The sequence below is a fragment of the Manihot esculenta genome, chromosome 9 (genome assembly GCF_001659605.2).
Source record: "Manihot esculenta cultivar AM560-2 chromosome 9, M.esculenta_v8, whole genome shotgun sequence".
Taxonomy (NCBI): domain Eukaryota; kingdom Viridiplantae; phylum Streptophyta; class Magnoliopsida; order Malpighiales; family Euphorbiaceae; genus Manihot; species Manihot esculenta.
The window spans coordinates 4,800,494-4,811,203 of NC_035169.2; positions in this window are offsets into that span (position 1 = coordinate 4,800,494).

Below are 10,710 nucleotides of genomic sequence, written 5' to 3' on the forward strand. Positions count from 1 at the left end.
AGATAGATTTTTTGACGGTATATGTTTGTTTTTTTTCTTCCTTTTGAAGGGAGAGAAGACTCTATAATAAAAAAGAGAGCAGTCCCTTTCCATTGGAATCATCTTTCTCACTTTTTCTCTACACTATTAACGTAAAAATCTCTCGGAGAAAATGAGGGGTAGGTGCAACTTTACAAATGGAGACTCTCTTCGCATAAATTTTCAATATTTGAATAGTTTTTCATTTGGATTTTTCTTCTCCTTTACTAATTTCATGTATCCTTTATTTTTATTTTGAGATTTTCCTTGTAAATAAGATGATTAATGGGTAGTTTTCTTAGATTTTAGAAATTAGGTATATAATATTCTATTTTAAATTTGAATTTAAATTAATTTCTATTAATAAGTTGGGTATTTATGCTTGATTATTTTTCTTGTGATTTATTATCTTGCTGTGTGTTTGATTAAAGTGTAAAAAATAAAAAAATTTATTAAAATTCAAACCGATCAAAACGAACAGAATCAGACTGGTTCAGTTCGATTCGATTTCTGATTAAAATCAATTCGATTCGATTTTTATAAATATAAAATTTTGATTTATTCGATTCGATTTGATTTTGAACCGAACTAATCGAATGCTCACCCCTGCTAATTATCAATAGATTATATATCATGGGTTAAAAAAAACAGATGCATAGATCCAATGAACTGCAAAGAATTTCCTTATTGTTGAAAAATACTTACCTTATGATATAAGAAATAGAAAATCAAATATTCTACCAATCTTTCTTCATTAAATTCAATACTAAATAGCCTTTAGCTTACAAATCCTTAATTACTATTACATTCTAATAATTAGTAATAAGAATGACAACATGGATGAAACTATGCATCTTACATAGAACTTAGAGAGGGACATTGAGGAAGAACAAGTCCCAATTCAGCTAAATTAACATTATTGCATAAAGCTTTTGTTGTTTGATAAGCTTCTTCAGTTTCCAAGACAACATCTTGCACTACAAAAAAACAGGCTATCAGCGACGGATTTAGCGACGGAAATTACTTCCGTCGGAAAAGAAAATTTTAGCGACGGAATTAGCAACGGATCAGTGACGAATACTAAATGTGTATATTTGCGACGGATTTGCGACGGATTAGCGACGGATTTTTAAAATTTTAGCGACGGAATAAATTCCGTCGCTAATCCATCAGAAAATATGAAAAATATAAAAAAAACCTAATCCATCTCTTTCATCCCCCCTTTAATTTCCAGCCGCCCTCTCTCCTCTCCTCTCCTCTCCTCTCCTCTCCTTGACGCCCCACCCTTGTCCGTGCCGCAATCACCGTCACCGCTGCCGCTAGTGTCGCCGCTACTGGACGCTCCTCTCGCCACCGCTCCCGCTGCCGCTCCCGCTGCCACTCCCGCTTTGGTTATCAGGTGAGTGTCTAGTTTGAGTTTTAGTTTCTTTAGTTTGTATTAATCAAAATATAATTCATTTAGTTATAAATTTGTATTAATCAAAATATATTTTAGTTTTACTAATTATATTTTAAAAAAATTATTGAAATTGGTCAAGTGCTGTTGTGCACTAAAATATAAATTATTTTAGTTTTACTAATTTAGGCTAAACTCAAAAGAAACAATAATATGGCAATAAAGGTTCCATGGAAATTTTATATGATAATTAATTACCTTCATTTCTTTCAAATTTTTTTTAAAAAAAAATAAATAATAAGGGAATTGAAGGTGAGCTACTGCTGTGCACAGCAGCACCTGATGTGCTGCATGCTGTGCAGCAGTTGGTGCTGCTGTGTGCAGCAGCACTTGCTGCTGCTGTGCAGCAGCACATGTGTAACGACCCGAAAATTGGACCGCTACCGGCGCTAGGATCTAGATCGGCTTAAGGCCGCCGGGACCCGTAGCAAGCCTGACATATAACCTGTAAACCTGTATAATCCCATTCATGATCCACAACATACATAAAAATTTAAAACTTTTCTTTCCATGAACATCAACCAAACTCAACCTGTGCATAAATATTAACATAACATTGATCCCTCTGTGGGATCTCATCAGTGTCCCCAATGGGTGACACAACATATGCTGAGTTGGTTTACATAAGTGACATAAAATAACCAAGATCATGTATAAAAAGGGATACAACATTCTATGGTCAAGCACACACTAACATCCATAAACATCATCTCATAACTATACTGTACTTTTTCATTACAATTTGATCATGTCCATTGCTAGCTATTACATAAGCATGACTTCTTTACTCTATCCGGACTCCCGCACTATACTGTACCTGCAAGCCTGGGGGTAAAGGGAGAGGGGTGAGCTAAAAGCCCAGTGAGCTGAACTATAAAACATATTAACACTATGCTTTAATGAAATGCATCATAACACAGACAATTCACATAAGGGTTGGGTGAACTTGTCACCAATTAGTCCAAGCTAACATGGTGCCAGGCCGTAGCATGGGGTCCTGGTCTTCCTGTCATACATACATTACTTACCATTATTCCAGAGCCTCCTCTGGGCTCCTGGTCTTCGAGTCCACAATCGTGCCAGGCCGTAGAATGGGGTCCTGGTCTTTCATTTCCGTGCCAGGCCGTAGAATGGGGTCCTGGTCTTCCTGTCATGGACTAATTGGGTCATCCAACATTCACCCACATCAACAACAATCGATGCAATGCGGCATATTCGTGAATACTAATGCAATCATCCTATTGCATAATCATGATGCATGAAACATGATAAAACATTTAATTTAAAAGATTAAGTTTAGTTCCACTCACCTCTGGCAGACTCTGACAACACCGAAGCAGCTGGACTCACTGCTGGGGTTCTCGGTTCCTCGGGTCCGAACCTACACAGGTGGACTTAAATGAGGGACCAAACATACCTGAACATAACTATAAACTACTCCCCAAAAACCCCCTAAAACATCATGAAAACGTCACATAAAAACATGCAAGAAATGGCTGAACAGGGCACTTTCGGCGGCAGGTTCGGCGGCCGAAAGTCCCTCCAGAGCCGAAAGTCAGGCAGGTTCGGCGGCACCTTCGGCGGCCGAATCTCCCAGACAGATCCGAAAGTCTTCTTTCGGGGGCAAGCTTCGGCAGCCGAATGCTGCCTCCACAAGGGGGTTCGGCGGCCGAAAGTTCCTTCGACTGCCGAACCTGGTTTCTTCCCAAAGGGCAGAAACTTGGCTCACATGAGCCTCTTGCCTCCCAAAACCTCAAATCATGCATATAGCTCAACTAAAACATGCATACCAGTTCCTAGGGGTCTCAAACAATCAAATACCCCAACTACAACACTTCAAACACACACAATCAACACACATTGCTCAAAACATCAATATTAACCCATAACTCAACATATAACCTAACACGCATTTCTACCCAAAGAACTCATAAAATCTTACTTAAAACACATAAGGAGCTTAAGATCGGCTCTTACCTCTTGAAGATCGAGAGGGAGACGACCTAAACTTGGAGATCCACGAAAATGAGCTCCCGAGTTCCCAAAGCTCCAAAACTTGTTTCAAAAGTTCAAAACCTTCAATGCAAGCTTAAAACTCAAGAAAAAAAATGGTGGGGATTTGAAGGAAGAACACTAGATTTGGAAGAGGGAGGTTGGAAGCTAGCTGTGGCCGAAAATGGGAGAAAGCTCGCCCATTTCGGCCAAGTGATCCTTTTATAGGTGGCTGGCCAGGCCACGTTCGGGGGCCGAAAGTGCTTCCGCATGCATGCCATGTTCGGCGGCCGAACTTGAGTTTCGGCGGCCGAACCTGGACTTCCCTCACTCATGCTTTCGGGGGCCTAACGTGCCTCCAAAACGCATGCATGTTCGGCGGCCGAACTTGACTTTCGGCGGCCGAACTTGACTTTCGGCGGCCGAACCTGGGTTTTCCTCCAAGGACTTTTCATGTAAAAACTCATTTAATTTCATACTTAAAACCATTAAAATTCATGAAAACATTTTATAAAACATGTTTTTACCCCACTAGAGGCTTCCGACACCCGAGATTCCACCGGACGGTAGGAATTCCGATACCGGAGTCTAGCCGGGTATTACATTCTCCCCCCCTTAAGAACATTCGTCCCCGAATGTTCCTCAACTAGCATATGCAAGGCAAACAACATATCAAACACATAAAATACATAGAGACTAACCTTAAAAGAGATGAGGGTATTGCCGGAGCATAGACTCCCGTGTCTCCCAAGTGCACTCTTCCAGATTGTGGTGGTTCCAAAGGACTTTCACCATTGGGATTTCCTTGTTCCTCAGCTTCCTGATCTGGGTGTCTAGGATCCGTATTGGCTGTTCAACATAGGTGAGATCCTCTTGGATCTCCACATCAGGCTCACTAAGAACCTTGCCCGGATCTGACACGAATTTTCTCAACATAGAAACATGGAAAACCGGATGGATTCTCTCCATTGAAGCAGGTAAATCCAGCTTGTACGATACATTCCCAATCTTTTGCAAGACTTCAAAGGGTCCGATGTACCGCGGAGCCAGCTTACCCTTCTTCCCGAACCGAACCACTCCTTTCATTGGAGACACCTTGAGCAATACCAGATCCCCCTCCTGGAACTCTACTAGCCTTCTGCGGATGTCTGCATAACTCTTCTGTCTGCTTGCAGCAGTCTTGATTCTCTCTCTGATTAAGGGTACCACCCTGCTGGTGATCTCTACTATCTCAGGCCCTGCCAAGGCCTTTTCTCCAACTTCTTCCCAGCAAACAGGTGACCTGCACTTCCTTCCATATAAAGCTTCATATGGAGCCATCCCGATGCTAGCATGATGGCTGTTATTGTAGGCAAACTCCACCAAGGGTAGATGTTGCCTCCAAGAACCGCCAAAGTCCAGCACACACATCCTTAGCATATCTTCTATGGTCTAGATGGTCCTCTCTGACTGTCCGTCTGTCTATGGATGGAAGGCAGTGCTAAAATCTAACCTGGTACCCATGGCATCCTGCAGACTCCGCCAAAACCTGGAGGTGAACTGGGGTCATCTATCTGACACTATAGAAACAGGAACCCCATGCAGTCTGACTATCTCATCAACGTACACCTACGCCAACTTGTCCACAGAATAGCCACTCCTGACAGGGATGAAGTGAGCAGATTTGGTGAGTCTGTCCACAATCACCCATATGGAGTCCAATCTGTTGGACGTCGCCGGTAACCCCACTACGAAATCCATAGCTATATTCTCTCATTTCCACTCTGGAATAGGTAGCGGGTTAAGCATTCCAGCCGGCTTCTGATGTTCCAGCTTCACCCTCTGACATATTTCGCAGGCTGACACAAACTGTGCCACTTCTCTCTTCATAGCTGGCCACCAGTAAACTTTCTTCAGATCTTGATACATCTTGGTGGCCCCGGAGTGAATGCTGTATCTTGCATTATGAGCCTCTCTCATAATGTCTCCTTTTAGCCCTATGTCATCTGGTACACACAAACGACTCCCATAGCGGAGGATCCCCTTATTGTCGAATCTGAACTCACTGCCATTGCCTGACTGAACAGTCCTGGCAATCTTCACTAACTCTGGGTCCTCATGCTGTTTCTGAGCCACCTGCTCTAGAAACACGGGTGTCACTTTCATCTGAGCGACCAAGGCACCTGTACCAGACAACTCCAACTGTAGACCTTCATCAATGAGCTTGTAAAACTCCTTCACCACTGGTCTCCTCTCTGTCGTGATGTGGGATAGACTGCCTAGTGACTTTCGGCTTAGGGCATCTGCCACAACATTCGCCTTACCCGGATGATACTGAATCTTGCAATCATAGTCACTCAGCAACTCTACCCATCTCCTCTGCCTCAAGTTCAAATCCCTCTGACTCAAGATGTACTGCAAGCTTTTATGATCTGTGAAGATCTCACATTTTACCCCATAGAGGTAGTGCCTCCACATCTTGAGTGCAAAAATTACTGCTGTCATCTCAAGGTCATGTGTGGGGTAATTCAACTCATGCTTCTTTAGCTGCCTAGAAGCATAAGCAATCACCCTCTCATTCTGCATAAGCACACAACCCAGTCCCACACGGGACGCATCACAAAAGACTGTAAAGTCTGCATCACTAGCTGGCAGAGCTAACACTGGTGCTGAAGTCAACCTCTTCTTAAGCTCTTCAAAACTCTCTTCGCACTGGTCGGTCCACACAAATTTCTGGTTCTTCCTGGTTAGTCTGGTCAGAGGAGCTGCAATTTTCGAGAAGTTCTGAACGAACCTCCTGTAGTAACCTGCCAAACCCAAGAAACTCCTTATCTCTGTTACTGAAGTGGGTCTAGGCCAGTTAGCCACAGCTTCTACCTTCTTGGGGTCTAGCTCTATTCCATTTGCTGACACCACATGCCCCAAGAATGAAATGCTCCTCAGCCAGAACTCACACTTAGAGAACTTGGCATACAAGCCATGTTCCCTCAAGGTCTGTAGAACTAACCTCAGATGATGGGCATGCTCCTCTGCATTCCTGGAATACACCAAGATATCATTTATGAAGACAATAACGAAGTGATCCAGGTACTGGCTAAACACTCTGTTCATGAGGTCCATGAATGCTGCAGGGGCGTTGGTTAACCCGAACGGCATTACAAGGAACTCAAAATGCCCATATCTGGTCCTGAAAGCTGTCCTTGGTACGTCCTCTTCCCTGATCCTCAACTGATGATACCCGGACCTCAGATCTATTTTGGAGAAACAACCCGCTCCTGCTAGCTGGTCGAATAGATCGTCGATCCTTGGCAATGGGTATTTGTTCTTGGTAGTGACTTTGTTCAACTGTCTGTAGTCGATACAAAGCCTAAGGGATCCATCCTTCTTTCTCACAAACAAAACTGGAGCACCCCAGGGTGAGGTACTCGGTCGGATGAAGCCCTTGTCTACCAACTCCTGTAGATGCTCCTTCAACTCTTTCAATTCTGCTGGCGCCATCCTGTAGGGAGGGATAGAGATCGGTCGGGTTCCAGGCATCAGTTCTATCTCGAACTCTATCTCCCTAGCAGGTGGTAAACCTGGCAGTTCGTCTGGGAACACATCTAAGAACTCTCTAACCACTGGCACCGAGGCGGGCTCTCGAACCTGACTGCTAAGCTCTCTCACATGAGCCAAATACCCCTGACATCCTTTCCTAAGCAACCTACGAGCCTGAAGAGCTGATATCAGACCTCTAGGTGTACCCCTCCTGTCTCCTCTGAAGATAACCTCAGACCCATCCTGACCTCTGAACCTGACTACCTTGTCCCTGCAGTCCAAGGTAGCACCATGGGTAGATAACCAGTCCATCCCTAGAATGACGTCAAAGTCTGTCAAATCTAGAACCACTAGGTCGGCGGACAAGCATCTTCCCTCAACAAACACAGGACTACACTGGCAGACTGACTCTGCCACTGATGGATCACACTTCCACTGACCCAGAGAGGACACTCTAACCCAGAAGTCATCAGACCCAACCTCCCCACGGCTCTTGGAGCGATAAAAGAATGAGATGCACCAGGGTCCATCAAGGCATATACATCTGAACAACCAATAATTAAGTTACCTGCCACCACGGTGTTAGATGCATCTGCCTCCTGCTGTGTCATTGTGAAGATCCGTGCTGGAGCTGATGGACCTTCACCTCTGAAGCCCGCTGAAGAAGAGGCTGCCCCTCTCTCTCTGCCTCTGCCACTGGCCTGAGTCATGGCTGGAGCTGCTGGCTGCGCTACACTGCCTGAAGCTGTCTGCTGGGACTGAGCCATCGGGACTGCTCTTGGACAATCTCGAGCCATATGCCCCTCTTGACCACATCTGAAACAGGCGTTTGTCCCAAACCGACATACTCCCCTGTGTGGCTTACCACACCTCGCACAAACTGCATTATCCGCACCAGAGCTTGAGCCACTCCCAAATCTCAGACTAGACTTGACTTTATTCCAGAACTTGTTCTTCTTACCCTTGGGCTTACCCCATCTCTTACTGCCTGAAGCTGCTGCACTCAGGGTAGAGGGATCTAATCTTCCCCCACCCGGAGTTTTAGAACCGGAAGGCTGTGCCACTGACTGCTTAACTGTCCCCTGAACGATGGCACTGGCCTCCATTTTCCTGGCCATATCTACTATGGCATGGAAGCTCTCCCTGTCCACTGACTGAATCAAGGAGGAATACCTGGAATGGAGTTTCATGACGTACCTCCTTGACCTCTTCGAATCTGTATCCAGACTCTGCCCAGCAAAAGGCAACAGCTCCAAAAATCTGTCGGTGTACTCCTCTACACTCATTTCGTCCGTCTGCCTCAACTGTTCAAACTCTATCATCTTCAGCTCCCTTGAACTATCGGGAAAAGCCCATCCTGCAAACTCATTTGCAAACTCTTCCCAAGTCATGTTGTCCACTCTCGGGTTCACATAATTCTTGAACCACTCCCGTGCCTTCTTGCACTTAAGCGTGAACCCGGCCATCTGAATGGCTCTACTGTCATCAGCCCCAATCTCCTCTGTGATCACTTTAACCCTTTCAAGATATACAAATGGGTCATCCCCTTTTTCATACTGGGGAGCACCCAATTTCATGTAGTCAGTCATCTTAACCTTGCTCCCACTGGCTGAGCTAGGTCTAGGTGGCTGAACAACTAGGGCTGCTGGTTCTGCAGGTGGTGGGGGTGGTGCAACATTTTCTGAGGTAGGGTTTGCTGGATTTGGATAGTAGGGTGGAGGTGGATACATTGGGTACTGAGAGTATGGTGGGTAGTATGGTGGGTATGGCATCTGTGTGGGATAAGGGGTGAAACTAGGGTAATCCGATGTACCTCCCATCGAATACCCGGGATGTTGTGAGAAATGTGGGTAGTGAGGTGGCTGAACAAATCCTGAGGCCTGAATGCCTCCTTGGGACTCTCCCATACCTTCCTCTGACATGCTAACTCCCAGACTGCCATCCCTTCTCTGTTCTACATCCATATCATCCCCCATGCCCTCAGACATTCCTCCCTGAACTGTTCCTCTGACTGATCTGCTTCTACCCAGATCCAAAGACCTTCTAGGGTCTCTTGCTGCTCTTTCTCTGTTAGACCTACTAGACATTGCCCTAGGCAATGCTGGAGGACGGGCGCTCATGCCCTCATCCTCAGGTGGTACTCCAGTCAATCTTGCTGATCGACGAGTTCCTCTCATCCTGTTTTCTGAAAAACAGTGCACATCACAAGCAACATTAGCATCATATGGTTCATGTGGGCACACATGAACCCGCATCACATGCATCACATATCATAGCATATCATTAATGCACATGCATATTATCATGGCATTTCACATCATCATGCAAGACAGGACTCCACAGCCTATCCTAGTGGACATGATCTTTTCCTATTGTGCTTGACCTTCTATACCATCTATGAGCCCGACACTCTAGGTCCGACCATATGAACCTAGGGCTCTGATACCATTCTGTAACGACCCGAAAATTGGACCGCTACCGGCGCTAGGATCCAGATCGGCTTAAGGCCGCCGGGACCCGTAGCAAGCCTGACATATAACCTGTAAACCTGTATAATCCCATTCATGATCCACAACATACATAAAAATTTAAAACTTTTCTTTCCATGAACATCAACCAAACTCAACCTGTGCATAAATATTAACATAACATTGATCCCTCTGTGGGATCTCATCAGTGTCCCCAATGGGTGACACAACATATGCTGAGTTGGTTTACATAAGTGACATAAAATAACCAAGATCATGTATAAAAAGGGATACAACATTCTATGGTCAAGCACACACTAACATCCATAAACATCATCTCATAACTATACTGTACTTTTTCATTACAATTTGATCATGTCCATTGCTAGCTATTACATAAGCATGACTTCTTTACTCTATCCGGACTCCCGCACTATACTGTACCTGCAAGCTTGGGGGTAAAGGGAGAGGGGTGAGCTAAAAGCCCAGTGAGCTGAACTATAAAACATATTAACACTATGCTTTAATGAAATGCATCATAACACAGACAATTCACATAAGGGTTGGGTGAACTTGTCACCAATTAGTCCAAGCTAACATGGTGCCGGGCCGTAGCATGGGGTCCTGGTCTTCCTATCATACATACATTACTTACCATTATTCCAGAGCCTCCTCTGGGCTCCTGGTCTTCGAGTCCACAATCGTGCCAGGCCGTAGAATGGGGTCCTGGTCTTTCATTTCCGTGCCAGGCCGTAGAATGGGGTCCTGGTCTTTCATTTCCGTGCCAGGCCGTAGAATGGGGTCCTGGTCTTCCTGTCATGGACTAATTGGGTCATCCAACATTCACCCACATCAACAACAATCGATGCAATGCGGCATATTCGTGAATACTAATGCAATCATCCTATTGCATAATCATGATGCATGAAACATGATAAAACATTTAATTTAAAAGATTAAGTTTAGTTCCACTCACCTCTGGCAGACTCTGACAACACCGAAGCAGCTGGACTCACTGCTGGGGTTCTCGGTTCCTCGGGTCCGAACCTACACAGGTGGACTTAAATGAGGGACCAAACATACCTGAACATAACTATAAACTACTCCCCAAAAACCCCCTAAAACATCATGAAAACGTCACATAAAAACATGCAAGAAATGGCTGAACAGGGCACTTTCGGCGGCAGGTTCGGCGGCCGAAAGTCCCTCCAGAGCCGAAAGTCAGGCAGGTTCGGCGGCACCTTCGGCGGCTGAATCTCC